Raw genomic sequence first — 19,442 nt, 5'->3', positions numbered from 1 at the left:
CCCGACAACGCCACTCAACCTGGATGTCATTCAGTGGTGCCCTGCTTGGGGACACGAGTGGACAAGCTCCACAGGCACCAGGATTCCCCATTGAGCTTCTTGCTATGGCACACAACTTGTCCAGGGCCAAGAAGAGGTTGATGAGGAGGTTTGCAATAGGGACGGCATAAAGGAAGAGGTGAGGGAAGAGTTGCAGTCAGTAGGAGTGCACAACCTGGAGCACTTGAAATCCATGTGGGAGCAAGAACATGCAGTCTGAGGTAAAGAGATGGAAGAGCTCCAGCTTAAATTTGTTTGAGGTACTATGAAACTGCACCTGGAAAACATTAGACTTGTCAGCCTAGAAGAGAGATGAACGAGCTAGTAATGCAAGGAATCTGTGATACAAATCTATAACACAAGGAGTGGCATGGAGACAGTTAAGAGAGAATAATAATTCATGGTTAATTAATGCAAAAGTCAAGGGACGTCAAATGGAAACACCAGACAGAAGGCTCAAAACATACAGATGTGATTTTCACACAGCATGAAGTTAAACTGTGGAACTACATCAAGCTGTAGATGCCAGAAGCTCATATGAATTAAGAAAGCAATTGGATTTTTCTTCCATGGATTTGTCTATCAAGAGTAGAAATAGACTACTTTTAGCTAAAAGTCTCTGAGCTGCAGAATTCATTATGTTCCCAGGAGATGACCAGCCACCGTTGGAAACGGTGCTAACTGGGTCACTGTTCTGACCCACTGTGGCCATTCCTGTGCTCTAGCTGGCTTACGCATGAGACGTGCTTCCTTACGCACTAGCAGGATACGTCATGGTAAAGCCAAGCTCAGTTATTCAAAACTTAAGACTATAGGAAGTATAAAACAGTTGGAACACATCACAAATATATTCTCTTACACATTTATTGTTTATGAGGAAGATTTAGAAAATAGGCTAATGTGTCAGTGTTTTAGTTGGAAAAAAAATTGTAGCAAGTTTGTTTGCCTAACCTTTCCTAAATACAGGGAGATTAGATCAAAAAAATATTTAGTCTGCATAAAACAGATGTGCCTTTGGGCATCTTGCACAATCCAGGCCCTCTCATTAGTGATGATTTGACATTAAGCAAAACAATGGGGTTCGAAACAAATTAGAACAAAGTGAGAGTAATAACGGACTGCCCTAAAATCCATATAGCCCAAGCAAAGCAAAAACCACACAGTGATTCAGTCCAGCCTCCATCCGAGGAAGTGATGCGCTTTTTTGCCTAAGAATGAGAACTATTAAATATAACATCCATATTGCATATTCAGTTGTTGCCAAAAAATTTTCGCCTCCTGCAAGGTGTCGTCTTTTATAGGAACAAACTCTTGTTACCAAATATAGCTATGGCTTGTTTTGTAATTTTGCTTTTTTCACACCCTGTCCCGCTCCATATGGGGTGGGGGAGGATTGTGCTGGACTTCTGCTCAGCATAGATGGAGCATGGAATGTTTCCTCTTGTTTTACACGTTGTTAAGAAGTGGCTACGTGTCTTGTCAAAAGCTAGTTATGTTGTGCTGGTTCTCTTCTGAAGAAGCCTCAGCCTCCAAAACACGTAAAACCATCTGGCAAACTCTTACATGAATCATAGGGTTATTTGTGGCCTCTGGCTTTTTGAACCGCACTGTGAGTAATCCCAGTTGCTCTCGTCAGTGCTGCTGGTGAAACCCATTTCTTGTGTTCCGAGTGAAGAACTCAGGGGCCTCCGACCCAGCCTGGTGGTCTCCAGATGGTCAGGAGGCAAAACTGGCCAACAACCTCCTGCGCTGCCTAGTCCACCCCAAAGGATTCGCACCGGTGGCGTTACTGCTCCCAGACCCAGCCTGCTGACGAGCGCGGGGAGACCGCCTGTGCTCGGGGAGGCTGGGCTGCAAGTGGGTTTTGCCGTGTGCCCGTGGGCCTGGCAGTCCCACAGCTTTTGTAAGCCTCGCTGGAAAGCTAACACAGCCTGGCAGCACAGGACGGTGGTGCCCACGGCCCCCTGCAGCCTGGTTTCCCGTGACATCCCCCTCCGCCATCAGGCTGCGAGGCCCTGGGGAGAGGGGACACCCCGAGACGGGTGCCCAGCTGAGCAGCACGGCCCCGGGCACTGGCAAGGACACGGCCGGCCCGTCCCCGCCTCACACCCGGGGACCCCCGAGCCGGCGGCGGCCTCGCTCCGGGCCCGCCCCCGCCCCTTCCTCCGCGGCGGCGCGTCACAGAGGCGGCGGCGGGAGGATTGGACGGCGGAGCCGGCAGCGCGGGGCTCGCTCCGCCCCCCCGCCCCCTCGCGCCGGCCCCCCTCCCCTCCCCCGCGCTCTCAGCCATTTTAGCAGCCGGTGGAGCCGCGGGCCCCGTTCTCCGCCGGCAGCGCCGGGACGAGGCGGCCAGGCGAGGTGAGTGCGCGCTCTGCGCAGCACAACGGCCGGGGCGCGCCCGGCACGGCCCGGGGAGAGCGGCGACGGGACGGGTCAGGTCCCCTCGTTGCCCCTCGGCAGCGTCTGGGACGAGGCGAGGGGCGGGAGGGTCGCCCTGCGCACGGGGGAGGGAGCGGGGAGCCGGGAGCCGGGCGCGGGGCTGGCGCTCCCCGCCGGACCGTCCTCCGCCACCGCCGGGGGTGGGACCGCGGCTGCTGCCCGCCTGGGCGGAGGCAGCCGGGTCAGCTGAGGGAAGGCGCGGGGGGTTACGTGGGGTCAGGTCCCTCCCAGCCTCCCCAGAGCCGCGGGCACGGCTCCCGGGGGGCCTGGGCCGGCAGCGGGAGCGCGGTAGGCCCCGGGGAGGAGCTGGCCCCGGCCCCTGCCCGGGAGCGGGTGGCGGGCACTGGGAAGACCGCCTGGACGTGCGGAGTGGGGGCCCGGGCTGCCTAGACCGGCGCAGGAGTGTCCTGCGCTCCTCCCGCGGCGGGGCATCCCCCCGTGAGCTGCTCCTGGGGCAGCGCCGCCTCCTCCCCTTGTTTCCCGTCCTTCTCCCAGCCCTTCGGGGCCGAGCGCAGTTGCTGCGGGCCGGCAGCAGGATCCTCTGCTCGCTTGCCTGTCTCTTGCCCAGCTAACTGGTCACCGGGAGGCCGCTCGCTCCGCTCCTCGCCGGGCGTTAGCAGCATCCCTGGCTGCTCATCTCTGCTTTCCCGGGAAGGCAGCGGGTTTCGTGGGCCTGCCCAATACATCAACAGTGCTGTCTCCTCCCTCGGAGCCCCCCCGTCCCCTCCTTCTAGATGCAGAAAAGGAGGTTGGGCTCAGGGTATGGTCTGATGCTGATGTAGCAGACGCGGAAACCCAGGGAAGTGTGATTCATTGCTCAACACTACGCACAGGGCATATTTTTCTATTTCACGTCATAAGAGCACCTGTTAAAGTAAAGCAAGAAACTGGTTGAATATTTTTGTAGTCCTGTCCCCCTGAGACAAGTTCCACTTTGTGGTGTTCTAAAGTAGCTTTGTATGCTTTGTGGATTTTTGAAGCTTATTTGCAAAACAAACTCCCGTGTGTTCCCGGCCCCGGGAGGAGTGTGGACACTTCATGGGCCAAGGGCAGTGGGCTGTGCAGACCTCCGCTTCTCTAGTGCTGTTGTACCTAATGCTTCAATGGAATAATTATAGCAACTTTTCAACTATTTTGTAATAGAACATCTTTTTTCCTAACATAATTGTTTCATATTTGATTTTTTTTTTTCAATGAGGATGCTCGATAAATGCAGATGGAGGTTACAGAGAAATTTGGTGTAAAATAAGGATTGTTTCATATAAAGTAAATGGACATATCATATAAAGTAAATGTAGTCCCTGATGGTTGTAAAAGATGATTGTCGGCTTAAAGATAATACCTGTCCTTACTTGGTTGCTCTTTTCATCTTGGACTGTTGTAGCATAAAAATAGAAATGCGACATGTGTTGTCATTTACTACGATAGACAAACTTGCATTTATAGCCTTGCCAATTTGAAGTGCAAAAATCAGTGAATAAAGCTACAGATAGGAATTAGAAACATACAATTTTTTTTCTTTTAATTAAGTTCTACTTTTTGAATCTTTGGGATTTGTCATTTCAGATTAACTGCAATGATTGAAGACATGGTTTTTTTTTTTCCTAAGATGTGAAAATCTTACATTTTAAACAAATAGTTTTCTCCCAAACAAAAGACAGAATTAGCAATGTTCCACAGTTTCAGAAAGATTGGTTTCATTTTTTTTCTTCTGCTCTTCATGCATGGATACAAAGTTTGTGTTTAGTACAGTTCTACAGAAGGCTTAAATATTTCCACATAAAAGTTATTTTAGAAAATATTTAATGTATATTTTGAATTACCTGTCATTTCTTTGTATTTGGCAGTTCCCCTTCATTGTTGTCTTAAACTACGGAACTGTAATCTTGAAACAGACAAGACGACTTCCTCCCCCCAGAACCCCACGGTGGTAAGGTTTTCATGAGGTGTTCATTATTGGGGTATTTGCATCTCATGCAAACTTTACTTATGTGTTATCTTTAACACTATCTGTAATATATACAGTGCAAGCAAGTGACAGCGTTGCTCATTGTCTGCTGATTGAATAATTAATATTTATCAACAGCTATAAATTTTCAGCATAATAAATTACCAGTGTTCACCTCCTTCTAATACAAGGATTTGCTTCAGCCCTTTTATAAGACTAGAGAAACCACTCTTGAACAAATCACTAAGGCAAGGCGTTACATACAAATATATTCCAAGTGACATTAAGATATGTATCTAGTAAAATAGATGCACCCTATTACAATGTTTTAAATGAAGTTTATACCCAAATGAAATATTAAACAGTAGCCTGAGCCAAGTAAACATGCAAAATCTATTGAAGTTAATGATTAATAAATAGTTAGGTGGTTAACTTGACAAATGAATGAGTACTTGTTCATAAGAAGACTATTCTTAATAAGGAATTACTTAAGCTGAAACAGAGTTGGAGTTAATTATTAAGGGAAGTCTACATTGTATATGCAACTAAGCATGTGGTCACTGTGCTTCAGGACATTTATTCTCTCAGGAGAGAAGGATGTTTCATGGAAGGGGGGAAGCAATTTCCTGAGAAACAACATTTACAGTTTTGTTCCATTTGTTCATATATTGGATCGTTGTTTAGACGGTGCAACGTCTTCCACCCTTTTTGTGGAAGGCACATCTCAAAAGTTGGCCATGCTGTTTAATTTTCCTGCATTCTACAGCAGCCAGACAGTGACTGCTCTGGTGTTCCTCTTCGTTTAAAAGTTAGCTCCTCTTCTTCCTGTATCGCTCTCTGTCACACTTCCATTTGGAAGGTGCTTAGTGGAACAGGCTAGCTGTATGGAAGGGCCCAAGGGAAAGCTTAAGAGAGTATTTCTCCTTTGCTTGTAGGGCTATGCTTTACAGTAGATGGGAATTATTAATACTTTACTATTGCTTTTCTTTTGTTTCTGTGTTTTTTTGGTTGGAGGTGGAGGAGGGAAATTAGGATTGTCCGTAATCCACTGACACTCTTAGAACAGCATGTTTCCTCAAAATCTTGAACTCGGTAGATAGGCACGTAAAAATGAAAGCTGAACGCAGCACTAGTTATTTCTTCTGTGGCCACTCGCTGACAGAGTAACTTGTATCGCACTGAAAGTAAAACACACACTGGAAGTGGTGTGACGGGTTTCTGTAATGACCTATGGTGGACGTGAAGCCTGCAGCGCCAAGGCCCTTTCTCGCAGGTTGCTGTTTGTGCTCTGAATGGATGGGGAGAACCTTGCCTTAATCCTGAATATGCTGGGACTGCGAGAAGTCCTCACTTGTTTTATAGGAATGTGAACTAAAGGATGCTGTATGGAATAAGACTTGCGCTTGCAAGGAGGAAGACTTCTGGCCAGTTGCCAGAATTGCTTGGGAGATGTAGTTTCAGTTTCCTTTTTCTGCAGTAGGTACCTAGCATGATCTGCATTAAGCTGCTTGGCCGAGACCAACAAAAATAATTGGACAGAACTTAGTAGATCTGCTTTCCCTGCCCCACTTCTTCTTAGGGCTATCAGTTCCTACCTAATACTTAATATAAAGTGTACTTGTAATCAAGATACGGCTTTAATCATGTGCCAGATGTGCATAACATTATTTACCTGACCAAATGCATGATACAGAGGTTAGGAATGAGTGGGGGGGGGTGGAAATTCCTTGTGCTGTTGTTGTCCTAGATAGGAAGCCTTTCTACTATTCAGGCTACCGTGCTGCTTTTGACCTGTGCTGCCGTAGCTCATAGCAGCTTTTGAGTCAGGACTAAACTTGGCGCTGGCTTGAACTTGATCTTCTGCAGAGGTTAGATATGAAGAGTTTGTGGGAGCAAGGTGTGTTGGTACAATTGGCTGGAGAGTTATTTTACATTAAGATGATCCCAAATATAGTAGAAAACTCAGAAGGCACATTGAACCATTTTTCAGTAGGGAAATAAATAGCACAGGCAGCCTTGGGAAATTGAGGAGCAGGCAAGTAAGGAAAGGTGATTGTGGGCATGGGAGGGGTGGGAAATGTTTCCCTTTAGCCAACATGTTGCCAGAATGTCAATTTGTGTAATGGTGGATTTTTAAAGTTTGTGTATGTGAGTTGCTTATGATGGAAGTGAGGTTGGAGCTGATGCTACCGCATCAAAAAGTCAGCATGCGTTTTATTTGCTTTGCTTTTGGATTAATAGCTGTGTAATGTGAAGGACATGAGGAATTGTTTCCCTCTTTCTTTGCTTCAGATAGAGCTAAGCACTTGGTCTTTCCATTGAAATCAAAGAGGACTTCTCACCTCAGTACAGTGTTTTGTAAGGAATCCTAGATACTGAGAAAATATCTTTTTTTTCTGTATTTAAACTTTGCATGTGTTTTGTAGTACAGTTAATGCCAAATGGATGGATATTGTGCAGCTGGGAGTTCACTGGGCTTCAAGGTGAGATATCTTTATCTCCAAGGTAGAGATAAAGTGATTCACCAATTATCACAGATTTAAGAGTCTCGGATTTAAAGTGATCCAAGGTGGATCCTTGGTTATCACTTTAAATCCGAGACTCTTAAATCTGTGATACTTGAATACCACTGTTGTTCAGTGAGGACACTGATAATTGGGAATGTTTTAGGTGTATAATGGCAGTTATAGTAGTGTAATGGCAGAATAGTAATGTATATATCAATTAAAAAAAAAATCTAGGTATGCTTGAAAGCCTATGTAATTAGAAATAAGTTGACATGACAAGGACAGACTTAAAATAGCACGTTACATTCCAGTACTTGTACTCTTAAAATTTGTACTAATTAAACAGACTTTTAAATTATTATTTTATAACTCTGAAGTGGTATTCTGTTTTAGCTCTCCTTACTATAGAAAATAAGATTGTAAGTGAGTAATACCAAGACAGTTACAGAAATGCTTGTGTTCAGAGGATTTCTTTAAAAAATCGTTTACATTTATAATAAATGTATAATTTATTCTTAAAATATCTGTTAATGACATGTTTAGCCTACCTCATTGTGCTTTTGTTGTAGTATAAGCATGGCCAACATGTTAAAAAAAATTTTAACATCTAGCTAATGGTTATGTTTTGCAAAATTACTTGCTAGATCTGTACAGCAGACCTGGGGGTTTTTTTTGCTATTTTATGATACTGTGCAACCCATTTTAAAGTGAAAGTAGTATTAGTACAGTGTACTCTGATCCTTGTCCTACTTAGCTAGGTGCTTTACCTAACTGTGTAGCATTTTAAATTTAAATAACACTTAATAAATGTGACTTGCATTCTAGGAGACACAATGGTACATTCAAGTAACATGAAAGGATGGTTACTGGTTTTTTCCTAAACCACTGTTCTACACATAAGATACAAGACGTGCATTCTGAACCGCATCTTAACTGAGGTTTTCCTCTGTATGTGCAGTTACTCAGTTTACTGCGGTTAGGTGTCTAGTTTATAAAACTGCTTGTTTGTGTGTTTGCTGTGTAACTTTACAACTTGAGTAGTAATAGTCCTTTTAGCTAGTAATAGTCCCTTTAGCTAGAATTTTTACTAAATATTGTTCTTCCATGGCTGCCCACAAGCACACTGTGTGTGCAAGGCTGGACTCTGAGCGGTAATGCCCATTTGCGCACCAGTGTGCGGTCGGACACCTCTGGGCTGCTGCAGTTGGGGTTATGGGGGACTGAGCACTCCAAAACACCTTCATTTCCGTGCTGAAATTTTTGACCCTTAAACAACGCAACTCAAAATAAATGTCAAGCATGCAAGAGCTGCTGCTCATTTCTTAACATATTTCCTCCCATTCCCAACTAGTTGTATTTTTAGCCATGCCTCTGCCCACCAGACCCTTTGCACTTCTATAACTGTTACATCCCTTACACACCTTCTACACAGCTCCATTGTCAGAAGTGGAGAGTAGCCCACAAAATAATTGAATAACTGTCCTCTTTGGTAAGTGACCCTTAAGCCTTTTTAAGGGTCTTGTTTGCACAAATCCTGCTCATAGGAGTAGAAAAATATTGGCATAGAGAGGAACTGAATAAATTATAATATTAAGTATGTGATACCACAAAGAGAAATTCTGTTCAGTGTCGGTGGTGTTATAAGCGTGTTTGTTTTGTATTTCCCAACTCAGTTTCTTGGAAAAGAAATATAAAACAAATAAATGGTTTCTGCAGAACACACGTGTGCCCTAAGGCATTTCTGTCAGAAAATCTTTGTTCCGTATCACAGTAAGAACAGACTTAACATTTAGGCTTGGTTTTCTTTAACAGTCTACTAGTGCAAGCGGATTTTTCTTACTGTCCCTCAGTTGCACAAATGCTTTTACAGACAGAAACACTGCCATACTGATACATCTAATAGCTTTTTCTGTGATTATTTTCCAACATGCCCATTTCTTGCTGCGGAACCCAAAGGCCCCAGCTATAGACAGCTGTATGGCTGGAGGGGCCCACTCTATGCCGAGTGCAGGCAGCTCCTAACAAGAGCCTGCCGTAGGCACTGGCGAGAGCCCGCTGTTCTTCATTCGATCATACCTCTGCCCTCCACAGCATCCAGTGGACACCTGTTGATTCCTGTCCTGGAATTTTTTATATTAGCCACTCTGCTACAACATCCTTGGTTCAGGATGACATGTACTGATGAGCCTGAAGCTAAAGTCAACCTCTCGCTGGTCTTTTAAAGAGAATGCTAAAGGTGTGCTGTGCTTCTGGAAACTGAGCGACTGAGTTGCTCATTCTACATCCAGCTTACTTGGGTCAATAGCAAGCTTCACATACAATGGTATGTGCTAAAATAAGAACTTTCCCAAAATAAAAGATCATTTATTTTTATGTTCATGTAATGATTGCTTATTTGGCTACAAGTCTGATTTGATATTTTAAATAAGTTACTATTTTTTAAATCTTATTGTGTGCATTTCTCTACACTAGGAGCCACCCATACAACTTGAACCAAAAAGTCTACTAAGAAAGTTGTGTTTAGAGAAACATTAGACTGCAAATAATGAGTATTCATCTAGTGCTCTGCGCTGTAGGTTTCTCACACTCGGTGAAATACAAAGAACACTCCCTGTCTGTCAAATTAGGCTGCAGATGGGCAGGTACTACAAAACGTTTGATCTACCTTCGCACAACGTTGCAGTTCACCATTCTGCACATATTTATGGCACATACAGCTGAATGAGTCTTTCCACATTTAAATGAGTGCTGCCATCAGTGTCCTGTTGAGTTTGTAGGGTTGAGTGAAGCTGGTGGTAAGATTACAGGAGCCTGTATTGTGATTCTTGCGGATAAGAGGATGCGAGTATCTTGCTGAAAAAAAAATAGCAAATCGATGCAACTGGTCAGATTTATTGAAACACTTCACATTGCCTAAGCAATCTGTTGGGTACTTTGGTTTGTCTCTAGCAGTTATACATGCAATAATTTTTGAAAAGATCTTATTACGTTCAGTTTACCTAAAGTACATGATAAGTAGAATACATGGTGAGTCATTCTCGACAAGTGTTTTGTCTTGGAAGCTAGAGGAGTTGAGCAGCCTATGAAATGTCACTACTTCAAATATGCTAGTTAAGTTTGAGGAGCTGGAGACTGCGTATCATTGCACGCTGAATGTTGGCTCATGGCAAAACCCCATAGATTTATGAATGAGGGCATTCGTTTCATAGCTTAAACTGTCAACTCAGTAGTTAGCTGCTGTTTCCTGTACCATACAGCCTTGGATTAGGAAGATTACCAACTCCTGACCTTCAATAAATAATAAATTATGCATATTAAAGTATTTTGGAATATATACAATTAACTGTAATAAAATTTAATAAGACATTTCAGTGTTTGGGAATGGGGTTTGGCGGGTTTTTTTGGCTTTCAATAAAGATAAAAGTAGGTTAGTTATCACGCTAGAGCTTCTGGTTGCTTTTTTCCTAATACTGCGCTTTCACAAACACACTAAGCTTGCAAAAGCTGCTGCCAGCACTCACTCACTGTGGCTCCTGGCAAAAGGGAAGGGACAGACTGGGACAGCAAAAAATGGGTGGAGGCTCCTTCTTTCAGCAGTAGCTCCGTTTTATGCTTGTAGCTCCGTTTTATGCTTGATTAAAGTGATTACAAAGCTACATTGTAAAGGTGCAAGTAATTCCGTGTCAGCCAGACTAAAGCGAGGTTACCGCTTGCTCCCTTGCACGGGCACTGGTGTGACTGAATAGGGAGCTACGTCAGGCTCGGCTTAAAAGGGCTCGACTTAAAAGTTATGTATAATTGGCTGCCTGCAAAATGTGCAGCCCAAGGGAACAGTCGAAGTGGGATCACCGCAGTCCAGATTTGGATTGAGTTGGCTGCCATGAACCTGAACTTGAAGATTCTGATAGAGAACCAGCAGGCTTGTTGCACTGTTTTCCCTTCTCTGTTGGAGTCTCCATTACACTGAGGTCACGCTTACGTCAATTCAATAAAGTAATTTGCTCAAGCTGTGTTATATCTTAAAATTTGCTTTAAGTACTAACCTCTCTAACCTCTTTTCTGTTCTTAGTATGGCACTTTCTGTTTTTGTTTTGGTTTTTTTGCACAATGAAAACATACATACTAAAAGAATCACAATAGTATATAGGTAAGGTGTAGTTTTACAACAATCTTTTCCATAGCTTTGAATGTTACATAGAAGGGTTGAGACAGTAAATCTGCAGCTAGTGGTAATGTCCAATAACAGCAAAGTGATATAGCAATAGAAAGGAAAAATGAAAAAGAAGCAAGAGATCCTGGTTTGTGGTGCCTGTGGTCTTTTTGCAGCAGACGCAGAAGTAGGACGTGAGGATGGCGTAGTTTCTCTCTGTTCATAGTAGCCCATTAGTTTGTCATTTTGCATATTGCTTTCCATGAAGACAGCTGTATGTACAGCTGATTCATAGTATGTATTTACACAGTATAATTTAATACTGAATTTAAGATAGCCTTGGTTTTGTGCCTGTGTTAGATAGATGTGTTTAATTTTCATTATGAAAATGGATTCCCTGTTTACTTCATAAGCATGCAAATAGCTTTGCATTTTTCTGAGCTCCTCTGTTCGAACAACTTGGTCAAAAGTGCTTTCATTATGAAATGTATCACCACAGGGAAGAGGAATAACTGGAAGGTGAAACTAAGCTTGCTGTTCTTCAATAAAAAGCGGGGTGAGAAAGTAGGAATTGGAACAGGGATCGGAGCAAGATGATGCCTTAGAAAACCATGGAGAGCATCCTGCTTGTATGAGTATGCTACTTTTTGCCATTCTGGGATTGTCAGTACCCAGTCTGGCTTGTTCATGGATTATACATTATCCTTGCTGTTCAAGTTCGTATGAGAAAAGCTGTATAGGTATTTCAGTATTTCACTGAAGCCTGGTCTTTCGGGCATATTTTTCTTGCATGCCTTTAAATAACAATACCTATGCAGTGTACATTACAGTTCCATAAAACTCAACTGAAAAAGAGAGCATGCTAAACAGTCTGGCAATTTTAGTCTAACATAACTGAAGATAAAAACCTGTCCTAGCCTTGAGCTGAGTTGAGGTTATTTGAATGCTCAAAGATGGTTTGATGAATGATAATCGCATAAACAGAACGGTCAGAAATAAGTGTGAGACTCTTTCCAGATCACATTACCTAATGAAAAAGTTCAGATGGTGACCAGCCTTGTAGTCTCTCTCCCTCCATTCCCCAATGTAAAAATACTGCAGTTATTCAGGTATAACCTACACCCACTTAAGAAGTTACTGTTGTGGGAGAATAATCTTCATTTATCCAGGACCAGATCAGTCTGAACTGCCGTGTGGAGAAGGAGATGAGCAAGCCGTGGCAGTCAGCAGAGGCAGAAGGGTTAATGGACGGAGGAGCAGGGCTTTGGGGAAACCTTCTCTGTGTCACCTGATTATGCAGGTCGCTTTCACTGCGGTTGGATCATAATTTCTGGAATATATGCATGAAAATAAGAAACAAACATAGCTTGTGTGTATGCTAATGCTATTTTATACCTAATGTATGAGATTTTAGGACCAAACCAACTGTTTTAACACTTGTTTTGCTACTTTTCTGAGTCGTGGTCTGTGCCCAGATGTTGGATGCAAATGTAAAGGTGGGGTGTTCAATCTTATTTTTGAAAGGCCATTGTGGATAAGGTTTCTGTTGGCTGTTTCTCTAAGGTAATTCATCGGTGTTCCTCAGACAGACAAAACAGTTTAATAAATTTGTTACATATTACCTCTTAGCTTATACGTTTACCTTTCCTTAAAAAGTTGAAAATGAAAAATATTTCCGTAACTTGGGTAGCATTAAGTAGATTTATCTTTAAGAAAGGTAAGCTTTGAATACTGGGTTGCTGAAGCTTTAAAAGCAGCCTAATGTCATAATGCTGGTTTTTACCAAGAGTAAATTTCAAAACTTTTTGTCAGGCACATGTTTGGCAGCACGTTACATCATTCAAACATCTGAAGGCACTCAGAACATTTAGGTGAAAATATAGCGCTTGAGAATGATAATGTCATGAGTTTCTAGTGGTATCCCCTAACCTAAAGTAAAGTACATGATCAGCCTGTTCCATGTTTTCAAGTAGCAGGTAGTATTTTGCAATTGTACAAAAGGTACTGGCAGCAAACAGCTGACAAAGCTCGTATTACCAACCCAGGAAAATGTTGGATTGAATGGTCTATTTAGATATGTTTGTAAGCTAAGAGGTGCCTAGAATTTTCACTATTTAATTTTTTTCTTTTTTAGATTTTTTCATTAATTTATCGACCTGCTTACCTAGAAACATTTGAATTGCAGTTGCATTAAAGGTAAAGAGTGACTTGGTTTTTTGTGTACTAGTAAGCAATAAGATTGACAAGAACTAGGGAGTGGGCACTTAAATAACCCTTACTAAAACCTTCCAGCAGGGAACTTTGTCTTACCATCACTATAATGACCAGTCCAAATACCGATAGACTGGGAGTGGGGACTGTTTATTTGTAAGTTGAAAATGGAAACATTTTCTGACAATGTTAGCTTTTTGAGTATCGCTGCATTTGTTAACAAATTAAATTATATCTTTTTTTATTACTAACCATTAATTGCAATCAATTGTTGTGATACACAGTGTCATACTAAGGATTTTTCTGTCCTTTTTTCAGAGCAAAAAAGTTCCTAAAAATAAGTTGAAAGAATGGGCAACAGGGTCAGTTTCCTCTTCATGCTTCCTGCATAATTTGTTAAGTCTAAGACCACTTCACTGTCTGTTTAGTCTAGTGCTGTACAAACAGTTTCTTACTTTGCAGTTGCTGCTGTGACTCCTGCTTTATTCATATTAAAGGTGATCTAGTTACCTAAATATCAAGTCATGCCATCAAGCCACTTGAATTTTAGCTGTGTGGTTTGCTGCAAATAGTCACTCACACTTCTTTTTATGTCTTCTGAGCCGGCAAGGATTGAACAAGTTCCTTTTGGGAAGCTCTGTGGCTGCGCTAGTGCACAGCTGCCTGTGCGTGTACATTTTGCTGAGGGGTAGGACGTATTAGCACAGGCACAATCATGTCATAATATGGTTACGCACCTCCTTGGCCAGAGCCGGCTTGCTCTGTGCTGTCTCTGCTTCCAGCTCAGGCTTTGTGCATGTGGTACTGTGACCCAATCCTCTAAGTATGTCCTCTGCTGTTTTGCAAAAGCTACTTGGATATTTTGGACTAAGAACATAAAAAGCTGCCTGCCTCTGAAATTGTACACCTTAAACAAGCATGTTGGTGTCTCTAAATAAGAAGTGTGATAAATGTGCGTGCACGTGTATTAGGGGGTGGTACAAGTTCAAAATCTCGCTGTTTAAAACTGTCTCAGAGGTCTTTTTTTCCTCCTTTTTTTTTTTAACTTCTTTTCTCTAAGAATTGTGCTAGTTTCTACCTTGTTCTCCTGTCTCAGTATGAATATTTATGTTTGGACTACTTTTGCATTGTTTTCCTGTTTTGGTGGTGTTACATTGCTCAGAAGATTGAGCAAAATAGTGTTTAGAGCTGTTAAATCTAAAAACTTGAATGTGCACTTTGCCTTGTAGGAGAAAATGTAATGAAATTTGCTTGGTCATCTCACTTCGTCTTTGAAGTGTAGATAAAAATGAAAGAACTGTTATGATATAGTAAGTCAGTAAGATTGCCTTCCCTGGTAGAAAATGCCATCACCAGTATTATCTCCCTTGCTGACGGTTAAAACCCCCAACTTTTCTGGCTAAATTGGTATATGCTGCATTGTTTTATTATCCATGTACAACCCACCCCCAGTCTATACCTCCAGATCTTCCTTATAAAAATTAATACTTGAGTTGCCAAATAATGTTATTAAAAGAAATATTCCCCAAAGATATCTCAGTCTGTCATAAAGCTCATGAAAGTAGCAGAAAGCAAGTTCACTCACAAAAAGTTTAAAGTGAGCAAAAAGTTGCAGTATGAAGTCCTGTCTTAGGTAAATCTTTCTCAGGGAATTCCAGGTGTGGATCTAGAGATGATGGAGATCTAGAGATGATGGAGATCTAGAGATGATGGAGATCTAGAGATGAATCTAGGTATGTTTAGCTAGAAAATGATACGATAGGTTCACCATGAACCAAGCGATAGACTGCTAAAATTTTGCATTAAGACCACAATAAAATTCAGTTCCTTAAACATACAAAAGGCATCATCACTTTTTCACTGGAAAGAACTGTGATTGTGCAAAAGATTAAAATATGCTTGCTCCCAATGCTCCTAATTTTTATTGACTCTCAAACCATTTTCCTCTGCAGCTTAACCAGTTACACAATGCAGATGAAAAATAGAGGTGACTCATGCTTGAAATCTCAGGGGCTACCATCTCAAATGACCGTGGGTGGGAACAGTTTTCTTAAACTTGTATTTTTGAAGTGTACACCCAGTCATCTGTATATCAGAACATCTGCAAGGAGAGAATTTCTTCAAATTGCAAACAAGAAAGCCTAATTCTTCTTGCTTAATCACAAAAAAGGGAGGAGTTTGCATTTGGATGTGAGCTCCTAAGAGAAAAAGGAAAGTGTATTTCCCAACTCTGGTGCTCCTCTTGTTGACTGTCCCCACAGAATTTTGAAAAACCCATAAGAACTTTAGAAAAATCCCTCCCCAGCCTCCAGTACACTTTTTGGTAGGCAAAAGACTGCTAATGCAGTACATGAGGAGGAACATTTACTTCTCTACTCCCCCCCCCCTTTTTTTTTGTACATATGTAATTAATTTCACTACCTAAATTATGACCAATGTCCAAGAAGAAAGCAACCTAATGCCACTGATGAGAGACGATGGAGTTTTTGAAAAGCAATAAAGATAAACATAACATTGGTGGCAGAATTTCTTGTCAAAATGAAAGCTGAAGAGACAGGTTTTCTGAAGTAATACGGAATTATATTTAGAACTTTAGTCTGTTAAATTACACAACAGTTGCTGTTGGCAAGACACTTAAAAAGAAGTATATAATCTGTCAGGGTAACTACAGTAAAAGAGAGAAGCTGTTGTAGTCCCTTATTGTGCCTGGATTTCAATAGAACGCAGGAGGTTAATATTACTGGACTTTCTCAACAGAGCGTTAAGAGGGATTATGATGATCTCTGTCGTTCCATTGCACGTTTGCCTGCCAGACTGGACTTGTGTTCATGCACTTTTACATCTTACTGTTTGAGTTGCGCCTTTCACAAAAAGGTTACTACAGAGCAATGCCGCTAGATTTCAGGAAATTTATAAATAAAGGAAGTAGCTTTTAATGACTGGCTCTCCTGTGTTCATGTTACTAAGCTTTGGCCAGACGAATATTAGTTGAATTCTTTTTAAAAAAGAATGATTCGGTGTTTACTTTCTCCTAACTTTTGTTCTTATGTAGTAATAGATTCACGTTACTATTTTATTTTATTTTGGGAATGCCATTTTACTTTTTAAGTATTTCTAGTGCGTCATCACAAGAGTACATACAATTCCTTCTAGGTCATGCTGTACAGATGTTTGGTAACATACCAGATTTGAGGCCAGGAAATAAGTGTTAATATTTAAACTATGCAACTAGGGTAATGTCATTAATGAATTTTTTGCCTTCTTGAGTAAAACGTCATTAATATTTGTCCAACCCTAATACCATGACTTGTTCAGAGTCTGAACTTGAATGCATGTACTCCAGGAATGGGTGAAGCAGTTGTATCCAACAGGCGTAAGCATAAATACATTGTCTCTGGATAAATTTTAAACAACTTTTACCCAGGGAGATTATTTCCTGTACTCCTTCATCTTTACTTGCAAAATAAAAAGCACCTGATGTCCTAATTTCCTTACGTTGTGAAAGGATGTTGTTGAAATGATTATCATAAGCATAGGATAATAACATAAGAGGGGAGATGAGCACCCTAATTCTTAAACAACCTGTTGGCCGTGCATATGTTCCTAATACTGACAATAAGTTGAAAACAGAGAAAAATGAATGCTCAGTAGACCCAGGAAAGCACCTAGCAATTGGGAGCAAAATATTAGTTATACAAGTTACATTCATACTTTCTATCTGCAGTACCTGCCATCACACATTCATTAATATTACAGAAACAGGAATACTACATCTGACTTTGAAGACTGTAAAAGACTGTACTGTAGTTTTTTACTTTTATTGTGCCCTGAAAATGCAGGGAAAACGGAGTTCTTAACTTTTCTAGTATGAAAACAGCTTCTGTTAAGAAACCCAGCTTCCCGTAAATTCTTACTTTATGTCAGCTGTGTTCCAATGAGGAGACAGAAGCAAAATCTAGACTATCCATTCACTGCTGAGTGAGATGAAACGGTGGCATTGTTGAAGAAGTTACCTGACAGAAGTAACTTGTGTGAGCGTTACTAGTCCCTTTCAAGGAATGCAAAGTCAGACTGCTCAACTTAGAACCCCACAGAACATGTGCCAGTTTTCAGATGCCTGTATTCCACTGTGAAGTCTTACTTGTTCTTTTGCATTGTTTTACTGCTCCCTTTTCTAGCTGAACTGTCTTTTTTTGGTTTGTAATCGGCATCTTCAATCACATTTTCAAGTTAGAAAATTTTAAACATAATCTGGTTATAAAAATTAGGTTTACATGCTTCTTTGTAGTTATTATGCTAGAAACTGCACAAACAGTCCATGATACAGACCTATACAGAATACTCTGGATGTTCAGTACTCTATTTTTTTTTTTTTATTTAACCTGCTTCATTTGTAATGCTTAAAAATACAAGAAAGATAGAGGGGAATTGATCTCCAGTCTGTAGTTTCAAACTGATACAGTATAGGTGAATGCAAAGATCTTCTGTCGTAATACACACCAAAACAATAGGTGCAATAACAGGCTTTAGAATTTATCTGGAGGTGCCTAAAATAAGAGAATGTTTTCAAAAAGCTTGAACTTACCAAGTCTGTACTCAAATGAGGCATGATTTTCATGTGGGGAAGCAAGTGACAAACCTTTTTTGTAATGTATGAAACTGGTTTTACTATAAATTGTATGTATTAGGGGATTATTTGGCTTGGGGTATCGAATTTATCAAGGACAGTGCTTGCAGGCAAGAAAAACCTTTATATTTGTAGGTCTTGAACTGATTTGATCTTCTAGACTGTATAATTGAACAATCTTAACAGAGGCCACTACTTTTGTATTTTGCAAAGCAGTTTACTACTGAGAAAGCAGCAGAAAATTAAAAGATGATGGTAACTTAAATCTCACTAGTTGGATCATCAGAGCCATGTAAGTCCCAACCTTTCCGTTGCAGAATGGTTGTGTAGCTAAACACAGAACTAGTCAGTGTATCCATTTGGTGTTACATACGGGAAGAAAGAGATTATCAATTCTTATTTGTCTGTTTACATACTTTTTGCTGGAGAACTTCCATGGCCACATATGCTCTAAAATTTGTCCTTGATCATGCTGCTTGCCTTTTCACGTGCTTGTTTTAAAAAGCTGGGTGGAAACAGTACAATCGCTTATCTCTGCTGTTGAAACATCGGAGTAAGAGTAACATTTGCCATAATGCCTGACGAGATTGGGGTATATGTTGAGGAGATCAGGCTGAAATACTTCTTTATTAGTATAGAATATGCATTTTCCTTTTTAATTTTTGTGCCCTTTAGTCCAAGTCTATTTTGTAGATGTTGGAGGAGTTTTGAGGTAATATCAGTATTTTTCAATTGCAGATTTTCTCCTTTTCCATCCTCTTCTGAAATAGTCTGTCCAAGCCACCAGTCCTTACCATGTTCATTAAAATGCCAATGAAACAGAAGGTTGCCTCTCACTTACCTCCGTTACCACAAAAAAGTGTTGAAACAGACGAGTTCACTATTAGTTATAGTGACTGCTAGCATCCACAATACTGTAGCCAAAGTTGGATTGGCTTGAAACCTTGTGTGCCCTGGGCTTTTGATAGATCACAGCATAACCAGTACAGATTGCGTACGGGCTTGTGAGAGAGGAAGCGTTGCAGTGAACGAGCCTCAGGTATTTACAGCGTGGATTCTGGGTAGAATTTAATAAGGCAAAAGGAACAGAGGTGGGTCCAGAGGAAATACTTTCCCAATTCAGTGGATTCTCAGTGGATTCTCAGTGGACAGTTTTCAGTTGTGGAATCTTGCCTTGGCCTTTTATGTTTTGTGCCTTTAGGGCACACAAACAACTCTTACCCTTCTACCAAATATTTGCTTGCCCTTATGTTACAAGATTAGGAGAGAGAGTTTCACACCAGTCTGTTAGATAATTGAGAAATACTGGTTAAGCGTGGCTGGTCTGGTTTCCATTACAATGGTTGTTGCAGCAATAGATGTATGACACTTGACACTTACAAATTGGTTTTTCTTTTCTAATTTACATTAAGTGTATATCTGTTCTGAGGTAGTAAAACAGAAGTAGTGAATATAAAGGACAACAACATAGTTTTCTCGAAACCAAAAATAAATCTGATCTTTGTTTAGTAGCTAAGTAAA

At 41.2% G+C, this 19,442-nt stretch overlaps 1 protein-coding gene across 5 annotated transcripts in view; it reads left to right on the top strand.

Moving 5' to 3' along the window:
* The first annotated feature begins 2,322 nt into the window (after positions 1 to 2,322).
* ACSL4 (acyl-CoA synthetase long chain family member 4) overlaps positions 2,323 to 19,442 on the top strand; it is a 41,053-nt gene continuing 23,933 nt past the window's right edge. For 2 of the 5 annotated variants that reach the window (XM_075162438.1, XM_075162436.1), the window contains exons 1-2: positions 2,323 to 2,397; positions 13,218 to 13,279. The gene's annotated coding sequence lies outside the window, so the exon portion shown is untranslated. Of the gene's footprint in view, positions 2,398 to 4,325; positions 4,409 to 13,217; positions 13,280 to 19,442 lie in introns of all 5 variants that reach the window. The other 3 variants (XM_075162437.1, XM_075162435.1, XM_075162439.1) reach the window with 3 other exon arrangements.

Source organism: Calonectris borealis, chromosome 13 (assembly GCF_964195595.1).
Source record: "Calonectris borealis chromosome 13, bCalBor7.hap1.2, whole genome shotgun sequence".
NCBI lineage: Eukaryota > Metazoa > Chordata > Aves > Procellariiformes > Procellariidae > Calonectris > Calonectris borealis.
Note: the sequence above shows the minus strand (reverse complement) of the source record. Positions and strands in the feature narration are given on the sequence as shown.